The sequence below is a fragment of the Gossypium hirsutum genome, chromosome A05 (assembly GCF_007990345.1).
Source record: "Gossypium hirsutum isolate 1008001.06 chromosome A05, Gossypium_hirsutum_v2.1, whole genome shotgun sequence".
In the NCBI taxonomy this organism is placed as follows: Eukaryota; Viridiplantae; Streptophyta; class Magnoliopsida; order Malvales; family Malvaceae; genus Gossypium; species Gossypium hirsutum.
Window position 1 is genome coordinate 108,245,312 of NC_053428.1, and position 6,310 is coordinate 108,251,621.

General features: G+C 30.9%; 1 long non-coding RNA gene across 1 annotated transcript; it reads right to left on the reverse strand.

Annotated features, from left to right (window-relative positions):
* Nucleotides 1-2,866: 2,866 nt before the first annotated feature.
* LOC121229692 (uncharacterized) lies at nucleotides 2,867-3,129 on the reverse strand. Its single transcript, XR_005927607.1, has 2 exons — nucleotides 3,069-3,129; nucleotides 2,867-2,994 (listed from the first exon to the last, which is right to left on the reverse strand). It is a non-coding gene; the product is annotated as an uncharacterized lncRNA (long non-coding RNA).
* Nucleotides 3,130-6,310: the final 3,181 nt, after the last annotated feature.

The following is a 6,310-nucleotide window of genomic DNA, read 5'->3' on the forward strand; positions in this document are numbered from 1 at the left end:
ATTTAAAATAATTATTATTAAATATAATTTAACAAAAATATATAATTTAATAAAATTCTTAGTATTAAATATTCTTATGATTGTATCAACATAATGAATTAGGGTTTTTCATATTCCCAATTATATATTCCATTTCCGACCGTAAAGCACCTTTCAACTCATCTCATCAGTGATTTTCTGTCCATTGACAAATTAGGATTCTATTGTTCGTGCATCAACAATTTCGAATTCTAAAATTTAGAACGTAAATTTTATTTTCTCAATTTCATTTTTGTTTCTAGATTTGACTTGAAGCAATTTTGGTCTTCAATGTTGTTTTCTTCGTTCATTTTAACTTCTTTTTTTGTTATATTTTCTGTAGAAAGATGGATTTTTTATGATTAAACTTTTAGACATGTTTATTTTCAATTTTTTCCACGAGCATTTAGATAAGAAAAATATTAAAACTATTCAAAAGTTACTTGTTTGCTTCAAAACAAATTATATAAGGACTAAATTGCTCATTTTTATATTAGAAGATCCAATTTGCTCTTGAATTTCTAATAGTTTAACCAACAAAAGTCTAACATGACCTAACAAAAAACCTCTCCAACTAAATTGCACGCATAACTTGTTTAGCAATGTTCATTATATTGTGATACAAGAAAACTAATCTGAGGCAGTACATGAACTGTCCTCTTTCTTCTCCAGCGTTCGACACAACTCATCTGCTTCTTCCCTGTATTAGTAAACTGATCACTTAATTTGCTTATATAAAATTCAACATGCAAATACTATACACATTCTCTTAGACATGCTAAAGAGTAAAGATTTCAAAACATGGGGCATATACCATATACACACTTCTAGACATGTTCATTAGTGGTTTAACATTACTTTATTTGTTTTTGAACTTTTTGCAGTTCTTTATGGGACACATACTTTCTTTGTCAATGAGAAAGTTATTTAGAACGAACAGAATCGCGATCACAATAAACAAATTTAGATATGATTTTTAAGAATAAAGAACTGGAATCAGAAAACCATAGAGACAGAGGATAAGGGGTTTGAATGCAAAGGGGTTTTGCAAATCACCACCAAGCCCTCAATGGCTTAGTACCTCAATGTGCCGAACGCTCGATGTTTCTGCAATGCTGGCCAACTGCATGGTGCTTGATTGCAAAATACGGTTAAAGATGTCAGGCACCTACATAAATATACGACATTTAGTAAAAATATCAGTGTTTACCGAACAAAAGAAGAAAGGGCCCTTAGATATAAATGAAGTGCTTATACTTTTTGTTTGCCATCTCTTGACTTTCTCTGTATTAATGAAGGGCTTTTCCCATCTGAAAACATAACATCTCCGAGGTCCTCCAAATACCCTCTAAGCTCGGATGTAGGAATTGTAGAGGAAGAGTTTTGCCTGACACATATTAAATCTTGACCACCGATAGCCATGCCGACTATTATGTGTGTTCCATATGTCTGTATGAACCTACCAAAACACAAATTATTAGATATATACTGCATATTATACTACAACTATTGACAACAACCACAGCAGTAGCAATTTTATAACTTTACGATGGACTAGAGTAACTTATCCTTGTCTCAAAATTTTTCAATTAAGCAATAGAAGCACAATTATGTAACAGTTTATATGCCGAAAGTTCAATCTAATGATCAATAAATAGAATTCTACTTCTTTGAGAGAAAATGTTTAGAAATTAGCTAAAATTGCATAAGAAAGTTGAAAACACATATTGCAGCTCCTTCATCATCCCACATATAATTAGTTACACTATATTTTTACAGCATACGGCCACATGATCGACCTAACCAGTTGAGAACCACTTTAATTCAGCATAACAATAATATATTTTCTTTAACATAGGCAAGCGTTTATAAAGTAGGGTCACCAGTACTATTTCTTTATTCATTCAAAAAGCATCCGCATAATCCATATGATTCTTAATGCCAAAAATGTGCAAACAATATGTGGAAAAGTTACCTAGACAAGGCTGTTGGATCCCAATGAGGTGGAACAGACTTCTTAACTCTGTCGTTTAGAACAAGTGGAAATGCTGTAAGGCGTAAATAATACAACGAAATAAAGTAACCATCGAAAGCGAGAGTTTTGGTGTCTGTAGCATCATGAAGCCAATTTCTACTCAAATCGAAGATACTGTTAAGATATCCTGAAGGAACTTTTCCTTGTATAGAAGACTTCTGATTAAGTAACTCAGACATCTGTAAAAGAAATAAGATTTTGGAACAAATGTAAGGTACAACATCAATAAAACACCAAATTGAACAAACTGCATAATTCTATATACTTTTCTAGCCTTTTCTTTTTTCGGATTTCTTCATCGTTAAGGTTACAGAAGTTTTCAGCATGATAGACAGTAGCTATCTGATTAATATCAGCCATTATTAACAATTAGTTAACCTCAAGCTAGTTGTTATTTTTATTTAAGAATTCATGAACAAACATTCATGCTTGCAGGAAGGAAGGATAGGCGAAAATTTTACAGGCCAGGGAGACCAAACATTCATGAACAAGCAAGATGCAAAATCAACTGCCTGGGAGTTCAACATCGTGGTTCATAATATATTGTTACTTGTAAATAACTTCTGTGGATCATTTCCATCATTGATTACATTAGACATTGTAATATAGAGAGATAGCCAATTCGGAGAAAAATTGATGCTAATATGATATGTGGATGGTTAAATACTTGGAAGCATTGAACTATCTAAGTTAGCATTGCACTTAAGGTGATTACAAGATGGTCAAAGTTTTGGAAGATTTGCCTCACATGTGAGATTACTACACACAATCACAAACACATTTTGCTCAGATCCTACTTAATATACAACAATTGTCTAAATTACTGCCATTTCCATAGGCTAGTGAGTGTAAACCACAGCAACCAAAATTTACATTTCACATTATGCTTCACCATCCAAGAATCGTCAATGGGTACCAAAAGGTGAAATAGGGAGAACACTCTGTGCAAAGCATTAATGCAGTCAAGTTGAGCTTTCATGAAATAAAATAATATCAGTTTCTAGGTGGGGCTAACCATAAGGAGCTAAGTGCCCGGAGCCGAGAAGTGTAATCACTAAAAACTAGAAGGGCTCGGGCTGATTGGCGTGTGGTCAAAATTGAATTTTTTTCAGAGAACAGAATGAAATGTAAAATGTTAGCAAATAAAAAACCTTTCTTGTATAAGGATGTCCGGCAATGGAGAAGCACCGACACAGATCTTCCCCTCTCGTACTGGTGTCAACGGAATACGAACTGTCAAGACACCGTTGTCCGAAAATGGACACGGATGACTGGTGGTCGGCGAGCGGATGAAGAAGAAGAAGTAGTCTGCTGATGAGTGATGAAGAAGAAGCAGTTGTGGTGGCCGAAAGGAAGGAAAAAGTTATGGAATCAGAAGAAATCAGAAGAAGCAGTTAGAAGGGTAAAACAGGGTAGAAGAAATCGGGAGAACTTAATACGTAGCAAAACTGAGCTTTCCTTCCGGAATAGAAATCGGTGGATTTTGAGGATTAGGTCTGTAATGTATTAGACCCGTAATAGCAATACACTGAACCAAACAAAGGATTAAAGGGGGATTAAGTGGGGCCCACCGATTAGGGGTTCAATGAACTTTTTTCAATAGTGAGTTTCAAAGTTTCATAAAGAATTCTAGATGAGAAAAAAATAGAATGATGGGTATTTATGGGGTGGAAGTCATCTCGTGGTTTTCGACTTCCATTGTACTTAATATATTGGTTGAGTCAACTATCAAATAAATTCTTGGATTACACTACTAAAACTTAAACTAGACTCTCATAAACATCAAGTTACCATTAACTACACTTTGACTCATGTAGTAATTTGACAATCTCTTAAACTTGACACCCATGAATGTCGAGATACCTAAATAAACGTATTTTGATAAATAATCTCTCGTCACATATATATTAATAAATAATAAAAACAAAAAAATTTGTGTACCAAAAAAATTAAATATTAACATTTTAATACAAATTTTAAAAAAATATATCAATTATGGTATTTTTTTTAATTGAATAAAATTTTAGAAAAATAAATATTTGTATATTTTAATAAATATCAAGTCTGGTATTTTCTTAAAAACATTTTAGCGAAATATACAAAATTTAAAAACTAATTAAAAATTTCACCATATTAATCGCATAGTTGACTATATGCTCTTCCTAAAACTTTGGTTCTACCATTTTTCTACAGAAAATAAGAATAAAATAATAAACTTCAGTGAGTTTCAAAGTTTCATAGAGGATTTTGGATGAGAAAAAAAAGAGAAGGATGGGTATTTATAGGGTGGAAGTCGACTCCCATAGCTTTCGACTTCTATTGTACTTAATATATTAGTTGAATTAATTGTTAAATAGATTACACTTTACAGTTCCAGACATATGTAATGATGTGATCACTTTTTAAACTCTGTCGAGATAATTAAATAAACATATTTTGATAAATAATTTTTCCATATATATATAAATAAATTCTATAATACCAAAGTAAAAAAGCAAAAAAAAAAAAAAGAATATGTGCAAAAAGAAGAAAAAGTAAATATTACCATCTAAATATAAATTTGAAAGAATATAAATTAAAAGTCGATTCGATTGGCATCGACATACCTCGTATTTTCTTGAAATTTTAGAAAAATTTATTCTTTTTATTTCTTATAAATGTTAAATCTCATAAATTTACTTTTTAACTTATTTAATAAAACTATTTATTTAACTTTTTTGAAAAATATTAACATTTGATTTAATTAAAGAATGGAAGTACTTCAAAAATTTCTTTGAATGAGTGGACTTGTCCAACTAAATATATTTAAAAAAACCCAACCTTATTTCAACAGAATTTGTTTTAAAAGATCATTATCTTAACAAAAATAAATCATTTTTCACATTAATTTTTAGGTAAGTTACTTATTTAACTTTCATAAGTTTTCATTTTGGGCATTAAAAGATAAAAATTTTAATTAACCATTTTCATTTTAGTTACTGTTGTTAAAAATTGTTTTCATTTTAATCACCCATTATTTATTCAATGTTATTGTACATGATAAGTACTAAAAATAACATGTTTTAACATCATTCTTAATGTATTTTTGGGTGATTATCCGATGTTAATTGTAAATTTTATATTCCTAATCTTTTAAATTCGTGTTTTAATGCTTAATAGAGCACTTGGGAGCAAAATGAGTGAAAATCGAAGTGTCGGAGCAAGCTGCAAAAGACACACGAGTTGAACCATTTCACACAACTAGACCACACTGATGTGTGGTAGGTCGTGTTCATTTCATGGGATTGCACACTAAACAGCGAAAAATCATGCTTTTTAGGTTTTTTGGGCAATCTAAAACGTATATATGACAAACATAAAAAGATGAGATAAAACCGTCAGGGAATATTGAAAAAAAACAACTCGAAAAACACCATTGAAGCCGAGTTTGAAGCATATTTTTGTCAATATTGAAGATTCTCAATTAATTTCTTAGGAAGTTATTATACTGTATCTTGGATGTTTCTATTTTCGAGCATGAACTAGTTTTCTAAATACTTAGGGAGATGAACCCTATGATGAATTATGTCGTTTAATTTTTATTTTACGCAATAGATATTTAGTTTTTCTGTTCTCAATTATGTATGCTTAATTCTTGGTTTAATATTTTTAGGTATTGATCTATGTTCGGTATGCTTAAATTGGTGGTTAAATAGACCCTATTTAATATTAGATCTAGCATAATTAAGTGGAGCTGCATGTAATCCTTGAAATAGGACGACATAAATCTACCAGATTATAGTCAAATATAATAGGGAATCCATAGTAAGAGTTAATGTGATCATAGGAGTTTTAATTAAAAAGAAATTTTAATTAATCAACCTAGAGTTGGTTGCTTTTATACTCGAAAGTGACATTAGCATAATGCAGGATTTCTACGAATCGATGAGTTAAGTAAAAAATCTGTGTAATTTAAACTTAACTTTGAAAATGTCCGATTACAAGTTATCTTGCATTTAAAATGCATACAAAAAGGAACCTTGCCATGGACATTTGAATCGATTAATTGGATTTCAAGCCATTGAAATTGGATCGCTTTAAGAAAAGGATCCGATGCCCAAATATTTGAAGTATTCATCTTCATTTCATTTATTCATTTGATTTCCTAGACTTGGTATCATCCTTTACACATGCAATCATCGTTGCTTTAATTTCCAGACTTACAAATTTGTTATCTTCTTTTCCCTTTCTAGTTCCTAACATTTCAAACCTTTCAGA